Source organism: Pseudophryne corroboree, chromosome 3, assembly GCF_028390025.1.
Source record: "Pseudophryne corroboree isolate aPseCor3 chromosome 3, aPseCor3.hap2, whole genome shotgun sequence".
Classification (NCBI taxonomy): Eukaryota; Metazoa; Chordata; class Amphibia; order Anura; family Myobatrachidae; genus Pseudophryne; species Pseudophryne corroboree.
This window is the reverse complement of record NC_086446.1, coordinates 78,748,760-78,776,589: the sequence shown is the minus strand read 5'-3', so window position 1 is coordinate 78,776,589 and position 27,830 is coordinate 78,748,760. Positions and strand designations below refer to the sequence as shown.

Here is a 27,830-nt window from a genome sequence, read left to right as displayed (position 1 = left end):
GGGGCATAAATTGGCGATATAAATATATATTGAGAGCGCATATATAAAAACAACACCTTCTAGGGTTGTTATATACTGTATAGCGCTTTTGGTGTGTGCTGGCAAACTCTCCCTCTGTCTCCCCAAAGGGCTAGGAGGGTCCTGTCTTCAATAGAGCATTCACTGTGTGGCTGCTGTGTGTGTCGGTACGTGTGTGTCGACATGTATGAGGACGAAGTTGGTGTGGAGGCAGAGCAATTGCCGATGATGGTAATGTCACCCCCTAGGGAGTCGACACCGGAATGGATGGCTTTGGTTATGGAATTACGTGATAATGTCAGCACATTACAAAAGTCAGTTGACGAAATGAGACGCCCGGCAAACCAGTTAGTACCGGTTCAGGCATCTCAGACACCGTCAGGGGCTGTAAAACGTCCCTTACCTCAGTCAGTCGACACGGGTACCGACACAGATGAATCTAGTGTCGACGGTGAGGAAGTAAACGTATTTCTCTAACGTCCTAGTGGATGCTGGGGACTCCGTCAGGACCATGGGGGATAGCGGGCTCCGCAGGAGACAGGGCACATCTAAAAAGCTCTTTAGGTCACATGGTGTGTACTGGCTCCTCCCCCTATGACCCTCCTCCAGGCTTCAGTTAGGTTTCTGTGCCCGGCCGAGTAGGGTGCAACCTGGATGGCTCTCTTATAGAGCTGTTTAGAAAAGTCTTTTTTAGGTTTAAACTAATCAGTGATACCTGCTGGCGACAGGATCACTGCAACGTGGGACTTAGGGGAGAGACTTGCAACTCACCTGCGTGCAGGAGGATTGAAGTCTTAGGCTACTGGACACTGAGCTCCAGAGGGAGTCGGAACACAGGTCAGCCTGGGGTTCGTCCCGGAGCCGCGCCGCCGATCCCCCTTACAGACGCTGAAGACGGCAGAGACGGAGGTCCGGTGACAGGCGGCAGAAGGCTTCTCAGTCTTCATAGAGGTAGCGCACAGCACTGCAGCTGTGCGCCATTGTTGTCTCACAGGCTCACTGACACGGTCACGGAGGGTGCAGGGCGCTGCTGGGGGCGCCCTGGGCAACAATATAAATACCTAATTTGGCAAAAGAAATACACCACATATAGCCATTAAGGCTATATGTATGTATTTTAACCCAGGCCAGTATTAAAAAACCGGGAGGAAAAGCCCGCCGAGAAAGGGGCGGAGCTTATTCTCCTCAGCACACAGGCGCCATTTTCCCTCACAGAAAGGCTGAGGGGAAGGCTCCCATGCTCTCCCCTGCACTGCACTACAGAAACAGGGTTATAACAGAGAGGGGGGGCAATGATTTGGCGATATAAATATATATTAAATGCTATAAGGGAGGAACACTTATATAAAGGTTGTCCCTGTATAATTATAGCATTTTGGTGTGTGCTGGCAAACTCTCCCTCTGTCTCCCCAAAGGGCTAGTGGGTCCTGTCCTCTATCAGAGCATTCCCTGTGTGTGTGCTATAGGTCGGTACGTGTGTGTCGACATGTATGAGGAAAATGTTGGTGAGGAGACGGAGCAAATTGCCTGTAATAGTGATGTCACTCTCTAGGGAGTCGACACATGAATGGATGGCTTACTTATGGAATTACGTGATAATGTCAACACGCTGCAAGCCGGTTGACGACATGAGACAGCCGGCGGACAAATTAGTATTGGTCCAGGCGTCTCAGACACCGTCAGGGGCTTGTAAAAACGCCCATTTACCTCAGTCGGTCGACAGACACTGACACGGACACTGACCCCAGTGTCGACGGTGAAGAAACAAACGTATTTTTCCTTTAGGGCCACAAGTTACATGTTAAGGGCAATGAAGGAGGTGTTACATATTTCTGATACCACAAGTACCACAAATAAGGGTATTTTGTTGGGTGGGAATAAACTACTTGTAGTTTTGCCTGAATCAGATAAATTAAATGAAGTGTGTGATGATACGTGGGGTTCCTCCGATAGAAAGTTATGGGCGGTATACCCTTTCCCGCCAGAAGTAAGGGCGAGTTGGAAAACACACCTTAGGGTGGATAAGGCGCTCACACGCTTGTAAAAACATGGCGTTACCGTCTCCAGATACGGCCGCCTCAAGGAGCCAGCTGATAGGATGCTGGAAAATATCATAACAGTATATACACACATACTGGTGTTATACTACGACCAGCAATCGCCTCAGCATGGATGTGCAGCGCTGAGGGGGCTTGGTCGGATTTCCTGACTGAAAATTTTGATACCCTTGACAGGGACAAGATTTTATTTACTATAGAGCATTTTAAGGATGCATTTCTATATATGCGTGATGCGCAGAGGCATATATTGTATTCTGGCATCAAGAGTAAATGTGATGTACATATCTGCCAGACGAAGACACGACAGTGGTCAGGTGAGGCAGATTACAGACGGCATATGGAAGTATTGCTGTATAAAGGGGCGGTCCATTGGACCTGGTGGCCATGGCAACAGCTGAAAAATCCACCTTTTGTTACCCCGAGTCACATATCGGCAAGAAAGGACACAGTCTTTTCAGTCTCAGTCCTTTCGTCCCCATACGGGCAGGCGGGCAAAGGCCAGTCATATCTGCCCAGGGGTAGAGGAAAGGGAAGAAGACTGCAGCAAGCAGCCCATTCCCAGGAACAGAAGCCCCTCAAAGCTTCTGCCAAGTCCGCAGCATAACTCTGGGGCCGTACAAGCGGACTCAGGTGCGGTAGGGGGTCATCTCAAGAGTTTCAGCACGCAGTGGGCTCACTCGCAAGGGAACTCCGGGATCCTACATGTAGTATCCCAGGTGTACATTAGAAATTCGAGACGTCTCCCCCTCACACAATTCACAGGCTGTATTCCCAGCAGGTGATAATCAAAGTACCCCTTTTACAGAAGGGGGTAGTATTCCACACTATATTGTGGTACTGAAGCCAACCGGCTCGGTGAGATCTGAAATATTTGAACACTTACATACAAGCGTTCAAATCAAGATGGAGTCACTCGGAGCAGTGATAGCGAACCAGGAAGAAGGGGACGATATGGTGTCACTGGATATCAGGGACGCTTACCTACAGGTCCAAATTTGCCCTTCTCACCAAGGGTACTTCAGGTTCCTGGTACAGAACTGTCACTATCAGTTCAGACGCTGCCGTTTGGATTGTCCACGGCGCCCCGGGTCTTTACCAAGGTAATGGCCGGAATGATGAATTTTCTTAAAAGAAACATGGACGCTTTCCTGATAAGGGCAAGGTCCAGAGAACAGTTGGAGGTCGGAGTAGCACTATCTTAAGTAGTGCTACGACAGCACGAGTGGATTCTAAATATTCCAAAATCGCAGCTTTTTCCGACGACACGTCTACTGTTCCTAGGGATGATTCTGGACACAGTCCAGAAAAACGTGTTTCTCCCAGTGGAGAAAGCCAGGGAGTTATCCGAGATAATCGGGATCCTCCTAAAACCAGGAAAAGTGTCAGTGCATCATTGCACAAGAGTCCTGGTAAAAATGGTGGCTTATTACGAAGCAATTCCATTCGGCAGATTTCCCGCAAGAACTCTTCAATGGGATCTGCTGGACAAATGGTCCGGATCGCATCCTCAGATGCATCAGCGGATAACCCTATATCCAAGGACAAGGGTGTCTCTCCTGTGGTGATTACAGAGTGCTCATCTTCTAGAGGGCCGCAGATTCGGCATTCAGGATTGGATGCCGGTGACCACGGAGGCCAGCCTGAGAGGCTGGGGAACAGTCACACAAGGAAAAAATTTCCAGGGAAGTGTGATTAAGTCTGGAGAATTCTCTCCGCATAAATAAGCTTAGAGCAAATATATAATGCTCCAAACTTAGCAAGACCTCTGCTTCAAGGTCAGCCGGTATTGATCCAGTGGGATAACATCACGGCAGTCGCCCACGTAAACAGAAAGGGCGGCACAAGAAGCAGGAGGGCAGTGTCAAAACTGCAAGGATTTTTCGCTAGGCGGAAAATCATGTGATAGCACTGTCAGCAGTGTTCTTTCCGGGAGTGGACGACTGGGAAGCAGACTTCCTCAGCAGGCATTACCTCCACCCGGGAGAGTGGAAACTTCATAGGGAAGTTTTTCAGCATGATTGTGGACCGTTGGCAAAGACCAAAGGTGGACATGATGGCGTCCCGCCCGAACAAAAAACGGGACAGGTATTCCGCCGGGTCTTGAGACCTTCAGGCGATAGCTGTGGATGTTCTGGTAACACCGTGGGTGTACCAGTCAGTGTATGTGTTCCCTCCTCTGTTTCTCATAACCAAGGTATTGAGAATTATAAGACATAGAGGAGTATGAACTATACTAGTGGCTCCGGATTGGCCAAGAGGGACTTGGTACCCGGAACTTCAAGAGATGCTCACAGAGGACTAAGGGCCTGGGGAGCTAAGATGGGACTTGCTTCAACAAGTACCATGTATATTCCAAGATTTACCGCGGCTGCGTGTGACGGCAGGGCGGTTGAATGCCGGATCCTGAAGGGAAAAGACATTCCATAAGAGGTCATACCTACCTTGGTTAAAGCCAGGAAGGAGGTGACCGCACAACGTCATCACCACATGTGGTGAAAATATGTTGCGTGGGTAAGGCCAGGAAGGCTCCACGAAGGAAATTCAACTAGGTCGATTTCTGCACTTCCTGAAAACAGGAGTGTTTTGAGCCTCAAATTGGGGTTCATTAAGATTTAAATTTCGGCCCTGTAGATTTTCTTCCAGAAAAAAAAAAAAAAATTGACTTCAGTTCCTGAAGTCCAGATTATAAAGGGTGTATTGCATATACAGTTTTTTTTTGTGCCTCTAGGGGCACCGTGAGATCTCAACATAGTGTTGGGATTCCTTAAAATCATATTGGTTTGAACCGCTCAAATCTGTGGATTTGAAATATCTCACATGGAAAGTGACCATGCTGTTGACCAATATCTCACATGGAAAGTGACCATGTTGTTAGCCCTGGCCTCGGCCAGGCGATTGTCAGAATGGGCGGCTGTGTCTTACAAAAGCCCATATTATAATTTTCCATTTGAACAGGGCAGAACTGGGACTCGTCTCCAGTTTCTTCCTAAAGGGGTGTCAGCGTTTTCACCTGAAACAACCTATTGTGGTGCCTGAGGCTACTGGGGACTTGGAGGACTCCAAGTTACTAGACGTTGTCAGGGCCCTAAAAATAAATATATATATATATATATATATATATATAGTTAGGACGGCTTGCTGTTTATATTGTATGCACCCAACAAGCTGGGTGCGTCTGCTTCTAAGCAGTCTATTGCACGCTGGATTTGTAGTACAATTCAGCTTGCACATTCTGTGGCAGGCCTGTCACAGTCGAAATATGTAGATGCCATTCCACAAGGAAGGTGGCATTCATCCTGGGCGGCTGCCCGAGGAGTCTCGGCATTATAACTTTGTCGAGCAGTTACGTAGTCAAGGGAGAACACGTTTGTAAAATTTTACAAATTTGATACTCTGGCTAAAGAGGACCTGGAGTTCTCTCATTCGGTGCTGCAGAGTCATCCGCACTCTCCCGCCCGTTTGGGAGCTTTGGTATAATCCCCATGGTCCTGACGGAGTCCCCAGCATCCACTAGGACGTTAGAGAAAATAAGATTTTACTTACCGATAAATCTATTTCTCGTAGTCCGTAGTGGATGCTGGGCGCCCATCCCAAGTGCGGATTGTCTGCAATGTTTGTACATAGTTATTGTTACAAAAAAAATCGGGTTATTACTATTGTTGTGAGCCATCTTCTTAGAGGCTACTTCGTTTTGTTATCATACTGTTAACTGGGTTCAGATCACAAGTTGTATGGTGTGATTGGTGTGGCTGGTATGAGTCTTACCCGGGATTCAAGATCCTTCCTTATTGTGTACGCTCGTCCGGGCACAGTACCTAACTGAAGCCTGGAGGAGGGTCATAGGGGGAGGAGCCAGTACACACCATGTGACCTAAAGAGCTTTTTAGATGTGCCCTGTCTCCTGCGGAGCCCGCTATCCCCCATGGTCCTGACGGAGTCCCCAGCATCCACTACGGACTACGAGAAATAGATTTATCGGTAAGTAAAATCTTATTTTTCCAATAGGGCCACACGTTATATGATCACGGCAATGAAGGAGGCTTTGCAGCTCTCTGATACTACTGGTACCTCAAAAAGGGGTATTATGTGGGGGGTGAAAAAACTACCTGTATTTTTCCCAGAATCAGAGGAATTGAATGATGTGTGTGATGAAGCGTGGGTTACCCCCGATAGAAAAATGCTAATTTCAAAGAAGTTGTTGGCATTATACCCTTTCCCACCAGAGGTTAGGGCGCGCTGGGAATCACCCCCTAAGGTGGATAAGGCGCTCACACGTTTATCAAAGCAAGTGGCGTTGCCGTCTCCTGATACGGCCGCCCTCAAGGATCCAGCAGATAGGAGGCTGGAAACTACACTGAAGAGTATATACACACATACGGGTGTTATACTGCGACCGGCAATAGCCTCAGCCTGGATGTGCAGTGCTGGGGTAGTGGGGTTGGATTCTCTGACTGAAAATATTGAGACCCTGGATAGGGACAGTATTTTATTGACTCTAGAGCAATTAAAGGATGCTTTTCTTTATATGCGAGATGCTCAGAGGGATGTTTGTACTCTAGCATCAAGAGTAAGCGCGATGTCCATATCTGCTAGAAGAAGTTTATGGACGCGACAGTGGTCAGGTGATGCGGATTCCAAGAGGCATATGGAAGTATTGCCATATAAAGGAGAGGAATTGTTTGGGGTCGGTCTTTCGGACCTGGTGACCACGGCAACTGCCGGCAAATCCAACTTTTTACCTCAGACCCCTTCACAACAGAAAAAGACACCGTCTTTTCAGCCGCAGTCCTTTTGCTCCTATAAAAAGCGACCAAAAGGACAGTCTTATCTGCCGAGAGGCAGAGGAAAGGGTAAGAAAGGGCAGCACGCAGCCCCTGCCCAGGAACAGAAGCCCGCCCCGGCTTCTACAAAGCCATCAGCATGACGCTGGGGCTTTACAAGCGGACCCAGGAACGGTGGGGGGTCGACTCAAGATTTTCAGCAATCAATGGGCTCACTCACAAGTGGACCCGTGGGTCCTGCAGATAATATCTCAGGGTTACATGCTGGAGTTCGAAAGGTTTCCCCCTCGCCGGTTCCTAAAGTCTGCTTTACCAACGTCTCCCTCAGAAAGGACGTCGGTTTTGGAAGCCATTCACAAGCTGTATTCTCAGCAGGTGATAGTCAAGGTACCCCTCCTACAACAGGGAAAGGGGTATTATTCCACACTATTTGTGGTACCGAAGCCGGACGGTTCGGTAAGACCTATTCTAAATCTGAAATCCTTGAACCTGTACATACAGAAATTCAAGTTCAAAATGGAGTCACTCAGAGCAGTGATAGCGAATCTGGAAGACGGGGACTTCATGGTGTCCCTGGACATAAAGGATGCTTATCTGCATGTCCCAATTTACCCCTCACACCAAGGGTATCTCAGGTTCGTGATACAAGACTGTCATTATCAGTTTCAAACGATGCCGTTTGGTTTGTCTACGGCCCCTCGGGTCTTTACCAAGGTAATGACCGAAATGATGGTTCTTCTACGAAGAAAAGGCGTATTAATTATCCCTTACTTGGACGATCTCCTGATAAGGGCAAAGTCCAGAGAACAGCTGGAAGTCGGTGTAGCACTAACCCAGGTAGTGCTCCAGCAACACGGGTGGATTCTGAATCTTCCAAAATCTCAATTGACCCCGACAACTCGTCTGCTGTTCCTGGGAATGATTCTGGACACGGTTCAGAAAAAGGTGTTTCTCCCGGAGGAAAAAGCAAGGGAGTTATCCGAACTTGTCAGGAACCTCCTAAAACCAGGAACGGTGTCAGTACATCAATGCACAAGAGTCCTGGGAAAGATGGTGGCTTCGTACGAAGCGATTCCATTCGGCAGATTCCATGCACGGACATTTCAGTGGGATCTGCTGGACAAATGGTCCGGATCGCATCTGCACATGCATCAGCGGATAGCACTGTCACCAAGAACAAGGTTGTCTCTCCTGTGGTGGCTGCAGACTGCCCATCTGTTAGTGGGCCGCAGATTCGGCATACAGGACTGGGTCCTGGTGACTACGGATGCCAGCCTACGAGGTTGGGGAGCAGTCACAAAGGGAAGAAATTTCCAGGGCGTGTGGTCAAGCCTGGAGACGTCTCTTCACATAAATATACTGGAGCTAAGAGCGATCTACAATGCTCTAAGTCTGGCAAAACCGCTGCTTCAGGGTCAGCCGGTGTTGATCCAGTCCGACAACATCACGGCAGTCGCCCACGTAAACCGACAAGGCGGCACGAGAAGCAGGAGTGCAATGGCAGAAGCGGCAAGGATTCTGCGCTGGGCGGAGAATCATGTCCTAGCACTGTCAGCAGTGTTCATCCCGGGAGTGGACAACTGGGAAGCAGATTTCCTCAGCAGACACGACCTTCACCCGGGAGAGTGGGGACTTCATCCAGAAGTTTTCCACATGATTGTGAACCGTTGGGAAAAACCAAAGGTAGACATGATGGCGTCTCGCCTCAACAAAAAATTGGACAGGTATTGCGCCAGGTCAAGAGACCCTCAGGCAATAGCTGTGGACGCTCTGGTAACACCGTGGGTGTACCAATCAGTGTATGTGTTCCCTCCTCTGCCTCTCATACCAAAGGTGCTGAGAATTATACGGAAAAGAGGAGTAAGAACGATACTGGTGGCTCCGGACTGGCCAAGGAGAACTTGGTATCCGGAACTTCAAGAGATGCTCACGGAGGATCCGTGGCCTCTACCTCTGAGAAGGGATCTGCTTCAGCAGGGACCTTGTATGTTCCAAGACTTACCGCGTCTGCGTTTGACGGCATGGCGGTTGAACGCCGGATTCTAAAAGAAAAGGGCATTCCAGAGGAAGTTATTCCTACCTTGATTAAGGCTAGGAAGGAAGTGACTGTACAACATTATCACCGCATTTGGCGAAAATATGTTGCGTGGTGTGAGGCCAAGAAGGCTCCAACGGAAGAATTTCAATTGGGTCGATTCTTACATTTCCTGCAAGCAGGATTGTCTATGGGCCTAAAATTGGGGTCTATTAAAGTTCAAATTTCGGCCTTATCAATTTTCTTCCAGAAGGAATTGGCGTCAGTGCCTGAAGTACAAACTTTTGTCAAAGGTGTACTACATATACAACCCCCAATAGTGCCTCCAGTGGCACCGTGGGATTTGAACGTGGTTCTAAATTTTCTCAAATCTCATTGGTTTGAGCCGTTAAAATCGGTAGAATTAAAATACCTTACATGAAAGGTAACCATGCTGTTGGCCCTGGCTTCTGCCAGGAGAGTTTCAGAGTTGGCAGCTTTGTCATACAAGAGCCCATATCTGATATTCCATTCGGACAGGGCAGAATTGAGGACGCGTCCTCAATTTCTCCCTAAGGTGGTTTCGGCATTTCACTTAAACCAGCCTATTGTGGTGCCTGCGGCTACTAGCGACTTGGAGGACTCCAAGTTACTGGACGTTGTCAGAGCATTAAAAATATATATTTCAACGACAGCTGGAGTCAGAAAAACTGACTCGTTGTTTACATTGTATGCACCCAACAAGATGGGTGCTCCTGCGTCTAAACAGACGATTGCACGTTGGATCTGTAGCACAATCCAACTTGCACATTCTGTGGCAGGCGTGCCACAGCCTAAATCTGTAAAGGCCCACTCCACAAGGAAGGTGGGCTCATCTTGGGCGGCTGCCCGAGGAGTCTCGGCATTACAACTTTGCCGAGCAGCTACGTGGTCAGGGGAGAACACGTTTGTAAAATTTTACAAATTTGATACTCTGGCTACAGAGGACCTGGAGTTTTCTCATTCGGTGCTGCAGAGTCATCCGCACTCTCCCGCCCGTTTGGGAGCTTTGGTATAATCCCCATGGTCCTGACGGAGTCCCCAGCATCCACTAGGACGTTAGAGAAAATAAGAATTTACTTACCGATAATTCTATTTCTCATAGTCCGTAGTGGATGCTGGGCGCCCATCCCAAGTGCGGATTGTCTGCAATACTTGTACATAGTTATTGTTACAAAAATCGGGTTATTATTGTTGTGAGCCATCTTTTTAGAGGCTAATTCGTTTTGTTATACTGTTAACTGGGTTCAGATCACAAGTTGTATGGTGTGATTGGTGTGGCTGGTATGAGTCTTACCCGGGATTCAAGATCCTTCCTTATTGTGTACGCTCGTCCGGGCACAGTACCTAACTGAGGCTTGGAGGAGGGTCATAGGGGGAGGAGCCAGTACGCACCATGTGACCTAAAAGCTTTTTTAGATGTGCCCTGTCTCCTGCGGAGCCCGCTATTCCCCATGGTCCTGACGGAGTCCCCAGCATCCACTACGGACTATGAGAAATAGAATTATCGGTAAGTAAATTCTTATTATTACTCTCGGACGGCAGTAGCCGTGGAGGCCCTCAGGGCTCCGGGGAGTTTTCTGGTTATTCTATCCTGCCTCCTTTTCTATTTCTACTTCATGTTCAGTAACACAGGAGGGGATTATGCGTGCTAGTCCTCTCAGTGGCGCTGGTTGGGCCACGCATGACTTGAAGATACAGATACGCCTGTTGTCAGTAGAGGAGCCTTGGCTCCTACCTCGACTGGACTGTCTACTTCAACAGGCTCCTTTTTTCTCCTTGTTCAATTTTACACTGGTTTCGGTTACCCGTGTGACTGTTCACGAGACCTCAGAAGGGGGGAGTTCCCTAGTTCGGTTAGGCCTACTGGGCTCCGATTTCAGAAGTCTATTACCTCTTCTCGCTTTTGCCACTTTGGGAAAACTTTATGGGACATAATGAAGATAAAAGGGGTTTTTCCCCCTTCTTCCAGTTACCATTCATCTTTGGTTTCTCTGGGAGGTTTTTTGCTCCGCTGCGCTTCAAACCACACTGACCGGTATTTTAGGTCTCTGCCTTTTTCACTTTTCTTCCAAATGAGATTAGCCTAGCGGCCGTAAGTTCGGCCTCTTGTTCAGGGAGTACTCTATTGGCAACTCCCCGGGCTGTGCTTCGGCCTCAGCGGTCGTTTCTTCCAGAGGGGATGTCCATTTTTCATATAAATCTGACACTAGTGGTTTTCAATCCTCTCTGAATGTTGTCAGGGCTCGTCAACTCTCTCTACAGAGGTCTCAGGCTATTCGATGAAGTGTTTTTTCTTCTTTGCTCTGGACGATGCTCCCGTACTAAATAGCCGGGGTCCCAGCATATGCTGGACAGTTGGATACATCTGATCATCAGACAGTCTTCTTGGCGGTTACTAGGGAGCCTCCGTTTTCCATTTCAGCGCGCTTTACGCGCATTGTAAGACCTTCGTGGGCAGCCGCCCGCGGGGTCTCCATGAATATTTTGTCGGGCGGCTACTTGGTCAAACCGACATTCGTTTTGTCAAATTCTACAAGTTTGACACTTTTTTACGGCCTCTGCATCACTGTTTGGCCGAGCAGTTTTTACAGGACTCTCAGCGCTTTCCCACCCGTTTTTTTGGGAGCTCTGGGACGTCCCCACTGTAACTACACTCCAGTGGCCCCTAGTGGATGAAGGAGAAATCAGGATTTTGGTACTTACCGATAAATCCCTTTCTCCGATTCCACAGGGGCCACTGGACGCCCGCCCAGCGCTGTTTCTCCTGATTTTTGTTTGATTAACGATTGCAGATCACCATATGACTGCTTGTTGGGTTCAGGCTAGCCTGGTTTTTGTCAGGTTCTGTTCCAGGTTTAGTTTGTGTTCGCCTGGTTTACAGGGCGTCGCTAACCACCTCTACCTTACGGTTTGTTTATTACAGCTCTCCTCGGGCACAGTTTAACGTAGACTGGCTTGGAGGGGAGATAGTAGGGGAGGAGCTAGCCACAGTGTGAGAATTTTTAAAGTGCCAGCTACCAATACCACCTACTATCTCCCCATTGTAACTACACTCCAGTGGCCCCTGTGGAATCGGAGAAAGGGATTTATCGGTAAGTACCAAAATCCTGATTTCTCCAAATACGGTGATAATGTTTCGCCGTAACCTCCTTCCTAGCTTTAAGGAGAGTGGGGATGACCTCCCCGGGAATACCTTTCAGGGCTAAAATTTGGCGCTGAACTTCCACGCCGTCAAACGCAGCCGCGGTAAGTCCGGAAGCATGCAGGGCCCCTCCAGTAACAGGTCCTCTCTTAGAGGAAGTGGCCAGGGATCTTCCACTAGTAATTCCTGAAGATCCGGATACCAGGCCCTCCGTGGCCAATCTGGAACGACTAGTATCGCCTGAACTCCTGTTCGTCGTACGATCCTCAGCACCTTTGGAATGAGAGGTAGCGGAACACATACACCGACTGAAACACCCACTGAGTCACCCAGGCGTCCACTGCACAGGCCTGAGGGTCCCTTGACCTGGAACAATACCTCGGAAGCTTCTTGTTGAGGTGAGATGCCATCATGTCTGTCGGAGGAATTCCCCAACGCCTTGTCACTTCTGCAAATACCTCTTGATTAAGAGCCCACTCTCCCGGATGGAGATCGTGTCTGCTGAGGAAGTCTGCTTCCCAGTTGTCCACGCCCGGGAGGAAGACTGCTGACAGAGCGCTCACGTGCTGTTCCGCCCAGCGAAGGATTCTTGTGGCCTCCGCCATAGCCACCCTGCTCCTTGTTCCGCCTTGGCGGTTTACGTACGCCACCGCTGTTATGTTCGACTGGATCAGGACAGGGAGACCCTGAAGAAGGCTCTTTGCTTGTAGCAGGCCGTTGTAAATGGCTCAACTCGAGAACATTTATGTGGAGACAAGATTCCTGGCTTGACCATTTTCCCTGGAAATTTCTTCCTTGCGTGACTGCTCCCCAGCCTCGGAGACTTGCATCTGTCGTCAACAGGACCCAGTCCTGGATTCAGAATCTGTGTCCCTCTAGAAGGTGAGAGCCTTGCAGCCACCACAGGAGAGAGATCCTGGCCCTGGAAGATAGACTTATTTTCCGGTGCAGGTGAGACCCGGACCATTTTTTCAGCAGATCCCACTGAAACACCCGGGCATGAAACCTGCCAAATGGAATGGCTTCGTAAGCCGCAACCATCTTCCCTAGTACCCGAGTGCATTGATGAATTGACACACTTGTCGGCCTCAGAAGCTCCCTGACCATGGTCTGGATTTCCAGAGATTTGTCCTCCGGCATAAACACACTCTGTATCTCCGTGTCTAGGATCATGCCCAGGAAGGGCAGCCGAGGGGCCGGGATCAACTGCGACTTTGGCAAATTTAGAATCCAACCGTGATGACACAAAACCGTCAGGGAGAGATCCACTGTTCCTTTGACCTCACCTTTATCAGGAGATCGTCCAAGTACGGGATAATTGTGACCCCTTGCTTGTGAAGGAGGACCACCCTTTCCGCCATTTACCTTGGGCTTTCCACGGCCCCGAGGGTTTTCACCAAACGGCAATGCCTGAAATTGGTGAAGATAATCCTGCACCGCGAACCTCAGGAAGGCATGATGAGGAGGGTATATCGGGATGTGTAAGTAAGCATCCTTTATGTCGACTGACTCCATAAAATCCCCCCCCTTCGAGGCTGGAGATCACCGCTCGAAGACACCCCATCTTGAACTTGAAAATTTAAGTGTGGATAGAGGGATTTCATGTTCAGAATCGGTCTGACCGAGCCGTCCGGCTTCAGTACGACAAAGAGGCTCAAATAGAAGCCTTCTCCCCGTTGGGATGGGGGTCCTAGCACAACAACCCTCTGTTGACACAGCTTTTGTATTGCAGCCGTTACCACTTCTCTTTCCGGAAGAGAAGCTGGCAAGGCCGACTTGAAAAAGCGGTGGGGGGGCATCTCCTGAAACTCCAGTACCCCTGGGACACTGTCTAAGACCCAAGTATCCAGGGCCGCTTGAAACCAGACCTGACTGAAGAAACTGAGACGGCCCCCCACCGGTACGGACTCCCACAGGGGAGCCCCAGCGTCATGCAGTGGATTTGGTAGAGGTGGGGGAGGACTTCCGGTCCTGGGAGTCCGACACGGCGGGCGATTTCTTTCCCCTTCCTCTACCTTTTTGAAGCGAGGAAAGACGAGCCCTTAACTTTTTTTGTATCTATTAGGCCGAAAGGACTGCATTTGATGGTGGGTTGCCTTTTTCTGTTGTGTGGGGACATAAGGAACAAAAGATGACTTACCCGCAGTAGCGGTAGACACCAGGTCAGCAAGGCTGTCACCAAACAAGACACTACCTTTAAAAGGGAGAGCTTCCATATTCTTCTTGGAGTCTGCATCAGCATTCCATTGATGAGTCCACAGCGCCCTCCTAGCCGAGACCGCCATGGCATTGGCTCTTGATCCTAAGAGGCCCATATCCCTCGCCGCATCTTTCAGGTAATCGGCCGCGTCCTTGATATAACCAAGAGTCAAATTAATGTTATCCCTAGCAAGGGTATCCATATCAGAATCCAAATTTTCAGCCCACTTTGCAATAGCACTACTCGCCCATACCGACACTACCGCAGGCCTGAGCAATGCACCAGTATTAATGAAAATGGACTTCAATGTTCTCTCCAGCTTGCGATCCGCTGGATCCTTAAGAGCAGCCGTGTCAGGGGACGGAAGCGCCACGTACTTGGACAATCGGGATAAAGCCTTGTCGACATTTGGAGACGACTCCCATTTCTCTGACGTCCTAGTGGATGCTGGGGACTCCGTAAGGACCATGGGGAATAGCGGCTCCGCAGGAGACTGGGCACAAAAGTAAAGCTTTAGGACTACCTGGTGTGCACTGGCTCCTCCCCCTATGACCCTCCTCCAAGCCTTAGTTAGATTTTTGTGCCCGAACGAGAAGGGTGCACACTAGGTGGCTCTCCTGAGCTGCTTAGTGAAAAGTTTAGTTTTAGGTTTTTTATTTTCAGTGAGACCTGCTGGCAACAGGCTCACTGCATCGAGGGACTAAGGGGAGAAAAAGCGAACTCGCCTGCGTGCAGAGTGGATTGGGCTTCTTAGGCTACTGGACACCATTAGCTCCAGAGGGATCGAACACAGGCCCAGCCATGGAGTCCGGTCCCAGAGCCGCGCCGCCGGCCCCCTTACAGAGCCAGAAGCAAGAAGAGGTCCGGAAAATCGGCGGCAGAAGACATCCTGTCTTCACCAAGGTAGCACACAGCACTGCAGCTGTGCGCCATTGCTCCTCAGCACACTTCGGTCACTGAGGGTGCAGGGTGCTAGGGGGGGGCGCCCTGAGCAGCAATAAAAACACCTTGGCTGGCGAAAATACATCATATATAGCCCCCAGGGCTATATGGATGAATTTTAACCCCTGCCAGAATCCATAAAAAAAGCAGGAGAAAAGTCCGCGAAAAAGGGGCGGAGCCTATCTCCTCAGCACACTGGCGCCATTTTCCCTCACAGCTCCGTTGGAGGGAAGCTCCCCTGGCTCTCCCCTGCAGTCACTACACTACAGAAAGGGTTAAAAAAGAGAGGGGGGCACTAATTAGGCGCAGTATTAACAATACAGCAGCTATAAGGGGAAAAACACTTCTATAAGGTTATCCCTGTATATATATATATATAGCGCTCTGGTGTGTGCTGGCAAACTCTCCCTCTGTCTCCCCAAAGGGCTAGTGGGGTCCTGTCCTCTATCAGAGCATTCCCTGTGTGTGTGCTGTGTGTCGGTACGTTTGTGTCGACATGTATGAGGAGGAAAATGATGTGGAGGCGGAGCAAATTGCCTGTAATAGGGATGTCACCCCCTAGGGGGTCGACACCTGAGTGGGTGAACTGTTGGAAGGAATTAACAGTGTCAGCTCTTTACAAAAGACAGTGGTTGACATGAGACAGCCGGCTACTCAGCTTGTGCCTGTCCAGACGTCTCATAGGCCGTCAGGGGCTCTAAAGCGCCCGTTACCTCAGATGGCAGATACAGACGCCGACACGGATACTGACTCCAGTGTCGACGGTGAAGAGACAAATGTGACTTCCAGTAGGGCCACACGTTACATGATTGAGGCAATGAAAAATGTTTTACACATTTCTGATAATACGAGTACCACCAAAAGGGGTATTATGTTCGGTAAGGAAAAACTACCTGTAGTTTTCCTGAATCTGAGAAATTAAATGAGGTGTGTGATGAAGCGTGGGTTTCCCCCGATAAAAACTGATAATTTCTAAAGTTATTGGCATTATATCCTTTCCCGCCAGAGGTTAGGGTGCGTTGGGAAACACCCCCTAGGGTGGATAAAGCGCTCACACGCTTGTCAAAACAAGGGCTCTACCCTCTCCTGAGATGGCCGCCCTTAAGGATCCTGCTGATAGAAAGCAGGAGGGTATCCTAAAATGTATTTACACACATACTGGTGTTATACTGCGACCAGCAATCGCCTCAGCCTGGATGTGCTGGGTTGGCGTGGTCGGATTCCCTGACTGAAAATATTGATACCCTAGATAGGGACAGTATATTATTGCCTATAGAGCATTTAAAAGATGCATTTCTATATATGCGTGATGCACAGCGGAATATTTGCCGACTGGCATCAAGAGTAAGTGCGTTGTCCATTTCTGCCAGAAGAGGGTTATGGACACGACAGTGGTCAGGTGATGCGGATTCCAAACGGCATATGGAAGTATTGCCTTATAAAGGGGAGGAGTTATTTGGGGTCGGTCTTTCAGACCTGGTGGCCACGGCAACAGCTGGGAAATCCACGTTTTTACCCCAGGTCGCCCCTCAACATAAGAAGACGCCGTATTATCAGGCGCAGTCCTTTCGTTCCCATAAGGACAAGCGGGCAAAAGGTTCCTCATTTCTGCCCCGTGACAGAGGGAGAGGAAAAAGGCTGCAGAAATCAGCCAGTTCCCAGGAACAGAAGCCCTCTCCCGCCTCTGCCAAGCCCTCAGCATGACGCTGGGGCTTTACAAGCGGACTCAGGCACAGTGGGGGCCCGTCTCAAGAATTTCAGCGCGCAGTGGGCTCACTCGCAAGTAGACCCCTGGATCCTTCAGGTGGTATCTCAGGGGTACAAATTGGAATTCGAGACGTCTCCCCCTTCGCCGTTTCCTAAAGTCGGCTTTACCGACGTCTCCCTCCGACAGGGAGGCAGTTTTGGAAGCCATTCACAAGCTGTATTCCCAGCAGGTGATAATCAAGGTACCCCTCCTGCAACAGGGAAAGGGGTATTATTCCACACTGTTGTGGAACCGAAGCCGGACGGCTCGGTGAGACTGATTGTAAATCTAAAATCTTTGAACACTTACATACAGAAGTTCAAATTCAAGATGGAGTCACTCAGAGCAGTGATTGCGAACCTGGAGATACTCCTTCGAAGGAAGGGAGTTTTAGTTATCCCTTACTTGGACGATCTCCTGATGAGGGTAAGATCCAGAGAACAGTTGGAGGTCGGTGTAGCACTATCTCAGGTAGTGTTGCGGCAGCACGGTTGGATTCTCAAAATTCCAAAATCGCAGCTGGTTCCGACGACTCGTCTTCTGTTCCTAGGGATGATCCTGGACACAGTCCAGAAAAAGGTGTTTCTCCCGGAGGAGAAAGCCAGGGAGTTATCCGAGCTAGTCAGGAACCTCCTAAAACCGAGCCAAGTCTCAGTGCATCAATGCACAAGGGTTCTTGGAAAAATGGTGGCTTCCTACGAAGCAATCCCATTCGGCAGATTCCACGCAAGAACTTTCCAGTGGGACCTGCTGGACAAATGGTCCGGGTCGCATCTTCAGATGCATCAGCGGATAACCCTGTCACCAAGGACAAGGGTGTCCCTCCTGTGGTGGTTGCAGAGTGCTCATCTTCTAGAGGGCCGCAGATTCGGCATTCAGGACTGGGTCTTGGTGACCACGGATGCCAGCCTGCGAGGCTGGGGAGCAGTCGCACAGGGAAGTAATTTCCAGGGCTTATGGTCAAGCCTGGAGACATCACTTCACATAAATATCCTGAAGCTAAGGGCCATTTACAATGCTCTAAGCTTAGCAAGACCTCTGCTTCAAGGTCAGCCGGTGTTGATCCAGTCGGACAACATCACGGCAGTCACCCACGTAAACAGACAGGGTGGCACAAGAAGCAGGAGGGCAAAGGCAGAAGCTGCAAGGATTCTTCGCTGGGCGGAAAATCATGTGATAGCACTGTCAGCAGTATTCATTCCGGGAGTGGACAACTGGGAAGCAGACTTCCTCAGCAGACACGACCTCCACCCGGGAGAGTGGGGACTTCACCCAGAAGTCTTCCACATGATTATAAACCGTTGTGAAAAACTCGACAGGTATTGCGCCAGGTCAAGGGACCCTCAGGCAATAGCTGTAGACGCTCTGGTAACACCGTGGGTGTACCAGTCAGTGTATGTGTTCCCTCCTCTGCCTCTCATACCCAAGGTACTGAGAATTATAAGATGGAGAGGGGTAAGCACTATATTCGTGGCTCCGGATTGGCCAAGAAGGACTTGGTAACCGGAACTTCAAGAGATGCTCACGGAGGATCCGTGGCCTCTACCTCTAAGAAGGGACCTGCTCCAGCAAGGACCCTGTCTGTTCCAAGACTTACCGCGGCTGCGTTTGACGGCATGGCGGTTGAACGCCGGATCCTGAAGGAAAAAGGCATTCCGGATGAAGTCATCCCTATCATGATCAAAGCCAGGAAGGATGTAACCGCAAAACATTATCACCGCATTTGGCGAAAATATGTTGCGTGGTGCGAGGCCAGTAAGGCCCGACGGAGGAAATTCAACTGGGTCGATTCCTACATTTCCTGCAAACAGGAGTGTCTATGGGCCTGAAATTGGGGTCCATTAAGGTTCAAATTTCGGCCCTGTCAATTTTCTTCCAAAAAGAACTAGCTTCAGTCCCTGAAGTTCAGACGTTTGTAAAAGGGGTACTGCATGTACAGCCTCCTTTTGTGCCTCCAGTGGCACCTTGGGATCTCAATGTAGTTTTTGGGTTCCAAAAGTCACATTGGTTTGAACCACTTAAATCTGTGGAGTTAAAATATCTCACATGGAAAGTGGTCATGCTGTTGGCCCTGGCCTGGGCCAGGCGCGTGTCAGAATTGGCGGCTTTATCCTGTAAAAGCGCTTATCTGATTTTCCATTCGGACAGGGCGGAATTGAGGACTCGTCCTCAGTTTCTCCCTAAGGTGGTTTCAGCGTTTCACCTGAACCAACCTATTGTGGTGCCTGCGGCTACTAGGGACTTGGAGGACTCCAAGTTGCTAGACGTTGTCAGGGCCCTGAAAATATATGTTTCCAGGACGGCTGGAGTCAGAAAATCTGACTCGCTGTTTATCCTGTATGCACCCAACAAGTTGGGTGCTCCTGCTTCTAAGCAGACTATTGCTCGTTGGATTTGTAGTACAATTCAGCTTGCACATTCTGTGGCAGGCCTGCCACAGCCAAAAATCTGTAAATGCCCACTCCACAAGGAAGGTGGGCTTATCTTGGGCGGCTGCCCGAGGGGTCTCGGCTTTACAACTTTGCCGAGCAGCTACTTGGTCAGGAGCAAATACGTTTGTAAAATTCTACAAATTTGATACCCTGGCTGAGGAGGACCTGGAGTTCTCTCATTTGGTGCTGCAGAGTCATCCGCACTCTCCCGCCCGTTTGGGAGCTTTGGTATAATCCCCATGGTCCTTACGGAGTCCCCAGCATCCACTAGGACGTCAGAGAAAATAAGAATTTACTCACCGGTAATTCTATTTCTCGTAGTCCGTAGTGGATGCTGGGCGCCCATCCCAAGTGCGGATTGTCTGCAATACTTGTACATAGTTATTGTTACCAAAAATCGGGTAATTGCTGTAGTGAGCCATCTTTTCTAGAGGCTCCTCTGTTATCATACTGTTAACTGGGTTTAGATCACAAGTTATACGGTGTGATTGGTGTGGCTGGTATGAGTCTTACCCGGGATTCAAAATCCTTCCTTATTGTGTACGCTCGTCCGGGCACAGTATCCTAACTGAGGCTTGGAGGAGGGTCATAGGGGGAGGAGCCAGTGCACACCAGGTAGTCCTAAAGCTTTACTTTTGTGCCCAGTCTCCTGCGGAGCCGCTATTCCCCATGGTCCTTACGGAGTCCCCAGCATCCACTACGGACTACGAGAAATAGAATTATCGGTAAGTAAATTCTTATTTTTTCCCTGTCATCAGAGGGGAAAGGATACGCCATGAATATGCTCTTGGGAATCTGCCATCTTTTGTCCGGTGACTCCCAAGCCTTTTCACAAAGAGTATTAATCTCATGAGGGGGGAAACTTCACCTCCGGTTTTTTCCCTTTAAATAAGAAAATCCGTGTTTTCCTGCACAGCAGGTTCATCAGAGATACGTGAAACCTCAATAGCCACAATCATGTACTGAATACTCTTAACTACCCTTGGGTGTAAAGTAGCCTCATTAAAATCGACATCGGAATCAGTCCGAGTCGGTATCCGTATATACCATCTGGGTAAACAAATGTTTTTGAGACCCTGAGGGGGTCTGCACCTGAGCTAAAGCATCCTCCATGGATTTCCTCCATACTTGTGTCTGAGACTCAGATTTATCCAGCTTTTTAGACAATAAGGCCAGATTTGCATTAAGTGTACTTAACATAGTAACCAAATCAGGTGTTGGCTGTACCGACGGTCATATCCAACTGCTTTTCTGCGCCCCCAGTACCTTCCTCCTGGGAGGAACACTCAGCCTCAGACATGCTGACACGTAGTACCGACACACCCACACACACTCTGCCCAAAACTAGAGGACAGACCCACAGGGAAGTCCGGTGAGAGGGAGTATGCCAGCCCACACCCCAGCGCCCATAGATCACAGCACAATAATCTATGATGATAGCGCTGCCCTTAATGATAAAAAAGCACCAATTGTGTCCAGTAGCCTAAGAAGCAGAGCCCTTAACTAAGAAGTAGGTCTGACTTCTCCCCCCTCAGTCCCACGCTGCAGGGAGCCTGTAGCCAGCAGGTCTTCCTGAAAATAAAAAACCTAACAAAAGTCTTTTCTAGAGAAACTCAGTAGAGCTCCCTTAGTGTGTGTCCAGTCACTCCTGGGCACAAAGTCTGACTCAAGTGTGGAGGAGGGGCACAGAGGAAGGAGCCAGTTCACAACCAGTCAGTCTTTTTAGTGTGCCCAAGCTCCTGCGAATCCCGTCTATACCCCATGGTCTTTTTGGAGTCCCCAGCATCCTCTAGGACGTATGCGAAATAATACAAAAATATATACAAAGTGATAGGGAAAATCATAAGTGTTGATAAAGTGTTAGGGTGTGCCGACCTGGAGCCGCCCAGCCATACCAACATAGGGGCCACCACACCCACCCCATAAATAATTACACATATGTCTCGGTCTGAATGCCCAGTGTAAGGAAGATTATCCTCGCAGCTGCATTCAGAATGGATTGTAGTGGTGCAAGTCTTTTCTTAGGAAGACTGTAAGACTATTGCAATCAGTGCGGGAGATGAGAGCATGGATTAGAGTTTTTGCTGTGTCTTGTGTAAGGTATGGTCGTATTTTGGATGTTTTAGATGCATGTAATATGATTTAGAGACAGATTGAATGTGGGGAACTAAGGACAGTTCGGAGAAGGATGACACCTAGGCAGCGAGCTCGTGGGATAAGGTAGATTGTCGCGTCGTCAACAGTTATGGGGATATGAGGTTGGCAACTACTCCTTGGCAGGAATATAATTCCATTTGGGAACAAAAGTTTCCTTAACAATTATGTACAGTTTAGTAGATTCTTTTAACAAATGCAAAGTTTGGGAGAAAAAAATATGCCCAGACTACACACAGCCGCTTGTTTCTTGGGGCAAAGAAGCAGACAAAGATGTTAGGTGAAACGCGTCTGCAATCTCTCCATGCCTTGGATTGGCAGCTCAGTAGCTTGCACAATGCACGGGCGCTTGGAAATCCGTGTCAACAGTTATCCGTACGCCTGATGTGTTTTGTCTCATGCGCGGAGACTCAAAGACTGAGAGTCCACGATTAATAATGTATTGATGCGTTCATGTTGTCCAGGTTACTCACGAATAAACATGCAGCTGGGTCTGACATTTGTGCCAGATTACATTTTACTTATACAGTCAAGAACATCATCCCGGACACTAGGAATTTTAGGGCACCGCCACAAGGAATGCAGAAAGGTGCCTGAGACCGCCCCATACTTTCGACGGGGAATCCTGACCACTCATAGTTTTACTGTAGGGCAGGCATTCCCAACCACGGTCCTCAAGGCACACCAACAGTGCAGGTTTTTGTGATATCCAGGCTGCAGCACAGATGGTAAAATCAAAATAACTGAGGTACTAATTAAGTCACCTGTGTTCAAGCCTGGATATCACTAAAACTAGATCTGTTAGTGTGCCTTGAGGACCGAGGTTGGGAAACACTGCTGTAGGGTCAGTCCATGTGGAGTAGTCCAGCCCTGGTTGCTTGACCATTTGAAATGTGGGGGGAGGAAGGATTTGGTGTGTGGGGGTCTTTTTTGGGGGGAGGGGGGGCATGTGTGATGACCCCTATAAGTTAGTCGTCTGAAACCACCATTACTTTATTTATATTTACCTTCATATGATGATGGCGTTCTTTTTTGTAAAATAATGTAAGAATAGTCAAGCAACCAGTTAATTCGGGACCATTTTATATGGATGGACCCTGCAGGTACAGAGTAGAATTGAGGCAGTTCAGCAGAGTCCTACCATAATCATTAACACGGAGGAGACCATGGGCGGCCTCCCTTCTCGGCCTTATGCGTCTTAAATCGCCAATCCCTGGAATGTTTAACCATTACGTGTGAAAACAAATCATTTGCTAAATCTTGGCAAACAGATAGGGGGTAGATGGTTTAAGCCTCATAGGCCATGTACGTACTGGAACGACTTGTAAAGCTACATTGGCCGCTGGTACACACTGACCACTATCACTCATGGCCACATTTCAGCTGTATGCCGTGGTCAGGCGGGCCTTCCCATCTGATATGCTGAACAGATGGGCTACCGCCGCTGATGACCCACGGGAGCGCGATTGGACTTGCACACTGGATGTTGTGCCGCTGAATCCGTGGGATAGGATGATGTATTGCCTAGTGTGTACCCAACCTTAAGGATAGGATAATTTGCCCATAGCAACCAATCACTTTGTACGGTGCCAATCTTCCCGAATGTGTTCTAAAGTTTCCACCTTTCATATTTTATCCATAGGACTTGCCCAGCAACCAATAAGAAATTTCTTTCCAACAATGTGCACAAATAGGTGTGTGTGGTTCACCCGCTCCCACCATCTTATGTTCAGAGTTCCAAATATTAACCTGGACAAAGAGAGGGGTGAACTATCAAGGTCATTTGCTTACCAATATGGGGAGAATGTCTCATTGTGATGCCTTGCACCATGTCTATTACCCAGTGCTTTTAAAAAAGCCAATTGGGAGACATACTAGTATAACTTAAAATGTGGAAGCACCGCACATTTCAGTTCTGTAGTGACACAGATTCCAGTATACTTTTTTTTTTTTTTTTTTTTTTACGTGTTTACCTCCCATGTCAGTGAGGGAAGATGTTGCTCAATTTGAGTTAGAGTAAATATAAGTTGCAGACTGCACGAGCTTCAGCCAGGTACGAGTCCTAGTTTTGCAGAAATCGAGTTTTCAAATGTTAAACCAAAATATTAAAATTTTGATGTCTATTCTAGTGGAGACTAAGGCAGGTAACAGCAAGCACTTGTATTCATTGCCCACTTCCAATCGCAAAGGATTCTGATGCATAATCGTCTTTGGGCTGGCATATAGTAGATGTATGCAACAGAAGGCGCGGAGCATTCTTGCTTTTTTCGTAAGCCCGCTCAGTGCTATGGAATGTTTTAGCCCTGTCTAGAGATGTGTAATCGCTGTGCTTTGTTCTATACGTCCATTATATTCTTCCTGGTTTGAGGCATGTCTGCACTGGTATCCGGACTCTAAGTCAACACCGATTAGGTCAATGCATATTGGTCGACACCAGGAATAGGTCTACATGAGGTTCTTTCGTTCTTTCTTTCTTTCCAATCCACGTGGGAATGGTAACCTTGCCCAAAGCATGGCGAGGGAACACGGCGCACTGATCGGGGTTCCCGGTCACTTTACTAAGAAGATGACACAAAAAACCCTGCATGTCGAAATAATAGCCGTGTCAACCTATTTCTGGTGTCGACCTAGTCACTGACGTTTAATAGGTGTCAACCTAATGTCTGTCCACCTAGACACTTGACCCATGAGTCCCATACCCGTCTGCACTCAGGCTTTTAAAAACGAGCTCTGCCTAAACACAGCAGCTGTTGCACACCCAGGTAATTATTTGTCACAGGTTGGATTAAATTGGATAAAACTAAGGGAGCAAGAGAAACGTGACCATAAAATGACATGAGCACAGCTTAAAATGGAAGTTAGTGAGCTACAGACTGCACCTTGTAACCTCTAAAATTAATTTTCTTGGATGGTGGTTTGTTCTTTTATTTTATTTTTTTATATGGGAACTCTTACATTTTCATTTCTAAACTAGTTAACAGCCTGTCAAATGACTGAACAACCTTATACTAATGCCAGCAGCTGTCTGCGCCTGAACAGCGCAACTTAAATTGCCCAGTCGGTCGCCATCTAGTGGCCACTGGCATGCAAAACACTTTATTTCCTCCCCATAGAAGTGAGGAGCAGCGTTTAGTCTTTTATTATGTAGGATATCATTTTATTTTTCTCTTGCGTCCTAGAGGATGCTGGGGTCCACATTAGTACCATGGGGTATAGACTGGTCCACTAGGAGTCATGGGCACTTCAAGAGATTAATAGTGTGGGTTGGCTCCTCCCTCTATGCCCCTCCTACCAGACTCAGTTTAGAAAATGTGCCCGGAGGAGCCGGTTGCAGCTAGGGGAGCTTCTAGGAGTTTCTCTGGTTTTATTGTTTTTCTAAGAGTGTTAGGTACAGGAAGGCTGCTGGCAACAGCCTCCCTGCTTCGTGGGACTTAGAGGGGTAGTAGGAACCAACTCTTGAAGTTAATGGTTCTCTATCTCTGCTGACAGGACACTGTGCTCCTGAGGGTGCTGATCGCAAGCCCACGATGCGACCTCTCACTTCCGCAGCACGGCTGCCACCCCCTAACTGAGCCAGAAGAAAGAAGAGATGGTTCGGTAAGGCCGATATTAAACCTAAAGTCCTTGAACCCCTTCTTAAGGGAATTCAAATTCAAGATGGAGTCCCTGAGAGCGGTAATCTCAGGTCTGGCGGAGGGGGAATTCCTGGTATCCTTGGATATCAAGGATGCATACCTTTTACATTCCGATCTGGCCGCCTCACCAGGTTTATCTCAGATTTGCGCTGCTGGATTGTCACTATCTGTTCCAGGCACTGCCTTTTGGGCTCTCCACAGCACCGAGGGTGTTCACCAAGGTCATGGCAGAGATGTTACTCCTCCGCAAGCAGGTTGTGAACATAATTCCATATCTGGACGATCTGCTGATAAAATCACCGTCCAGGGAGAGGTTGTTGCAGAGTATTGTTCTCTCCACTAGTCTAATCCAGGATCATGGGTGGATCCTGAACTGTCCAAAGTCACATTTGGAGCCGACAAGGAGACTAACTTTCCTGGGGATGATACTCGACACGGAAGTGCAGAGAAGGTTTCTACCATGGAGAAAGCTTTGGTGATCCAATCAATGGTCTGGGATGTCTTGAAGCCAGCCCAGGTGTTGGTTCATAAGTGCATTCACCTTCTGGGGAAGATGGTAGCCTCCTACGAGGCTCTTCAGTACGGAAGGTTCCATGCGTGATCATTCCATCTGGATCTCCTAGACCAGAGGTTCGCAAACTCGGTCCTCGGGGGCACACACAGTGCATGTTTTGCAGGTAACCCAGCAGGTGCACAGGTGTATTAATTACTCACTGACGCATTTTAAAAGGTCCACAGGTGGAGCTAATTATTTCACTTGTGATTCTGTGAGGAGACCTCCAAAACATGCACTGTGTGTGCCCCCGAGGACCGAGTTTGAGAACCTCTGTCCTAGACAAATGGTCGGGATCACATCTTCACATGCACCAGTGTATATGCCTGTCACCGAAAGCCAGAATTTCACTCCTCTGGTGGCTGCAAACTTCTCACCTACTCGAAGGCCACAGGTTCGGGATTCAGAATTGGATCCCTCTAACCACGGATGCAAGTCTCAGAGGTTGAGGAGCGGTCATCCAATGGGAAAAGTTCCAAGGAAAGTGGTCAAGTCTGGAATCCATTCTTCCAATAAACATTCTGGAACTAAGGCCAATTTACAACGGCTTTCTACAAGCGGCACATCTTCTTTAAGATCAAGCCAATCCGGTTCAGTCGGATAACATCACAGCGGTTTCCTACATGAACAGGCAGGGCGGAACGAAGATCAGAGCTGCAGTGGCAGAGGTAACAAGACTACTGGGCGGAAAGGCAGAAGAATGGGGCCTCCACCCGAAGGTGTTTGCAGAGGTGACAAGCTGTTGGGGGGAGGGGGCCTCAGATAGACATGATGGCCTCTCGCCTCAAAAAGCAGCTTTGTGTAGGTACTGTTCCAGGTCGAGAGACTCTCAGGCAGTGGCAGTGAACGCACTGGTAACTCCGTGGTTGTTTCAGTCAGTGTATGTGTTCCCTCCACTTCCACTCATCCCAAGGGTTCTAAAATTAATAAAAAGAACAAGAGTTCAGGCGATCCTCTTTGCTCCGGACTGGCCAAGGAGGGCTTAGTAAGCTGATCTTCTGGAATTGCTACTGGAGGATCCAAGGCCTCTTCCTCTTCGCGAGGACCTTCAACAGGGGCAGTTTGCCTATCAAGACTTACCGCGGCTACGTTTGACGGCATGGAGGTTGAATGCCAGATTTTGGCTCAGAAGGGCATTCCGAAAAAGGTAATTTCTACCCTGATTCAAGCTAGGAAGGGAGTTACGTCTAAACATTACCATCGGATTTGTAAGAAATGTGTCTTGGTGTGAATCCAAGAAGTTTCCAACGGTGGAGTTTCAACTGGGATGGTTTCTCCCTTTTTCTGCAAGCAGGTGTGGATGTGGGCCAACGCTTGTGCTCCATAAAATTCCAGATTTCGGCCTTGTCCATTTTCTTCCAGAAACAATTGGCTGCCCTCCCTGAGGTTCAGACTTTCTTGAATGGACTTCTGCACATCCAACCGCCCTTTGTGCCTCCTACGGCACCTTGGGACCTAATTGTGGTACTGCAGTTCCTGCAATCGCATTAGTTCAAGTCTTTGCAGGAGGTGGACGTCAAGTTTCTTACTTGGAAGGCAGTCACGCTGTTTGCATTGGTATCTGCTAGATGTGTGTCAGAATTGGGGGCTTTGTCATGCAAGAGCCCCCATTTGATTTTCCATGAAGATGGAGCGGAGCTCAGAACGCGTCAACAATTTCTTCCAAAGTTTGTGTCAGCTTTTCATATCAACCAACCTATTGTGGTGCCAGTGGCTACTGACTCCTCAATTACCTCACAATTCTTGGATGTGGAGGGCTTTGAAAATTTATTTGAAGAGAACTTCTCGTCACACGAAATCGGACGCTCTTTGTCCTTTATGATCCCAACAAGGTTGGGTGTCCTGCTTCTAAGCAGACAATTTCTCGCTGGATCCTGTTTACTATCTAGCATGCTTTATTCTACGGCTGGCTTGCCGTGTCCAAAATCCGTTAAGGACCACTCTACTCGTAAGGTGGGTTCTTCCTGGGCGGCTGCCTGGGGTGTCTCGGCTCTGCCGAGCAGCTACTTGGTCAGGATCGATCACGTTTGCCAAGTTTTACAAGTTCGATACTTTGACCAAACTTTAAGTCCTCAGAGGCCAATCTGTTCTGCAGCAGCCTCCGCACTCT

The 27,830-nt window shown here is 48.7% G+C and overlaps 1 protein-coding gene across 2 annotated transcripts in view; it reads left to right on the top strand.

Annotated features, from left to right (window-relative positions):
- LOC135054800 (oocyte zinc finger protein XlCOF8.4-like) overlaps positions 1 to 27,830 on the top strand; it is a 106,894-nt gene that overhangs the window by 77,166 nt on the left and 1,898 nt on the right. The gene's annotated exons all lie outside the window — the stretch shown is intronic.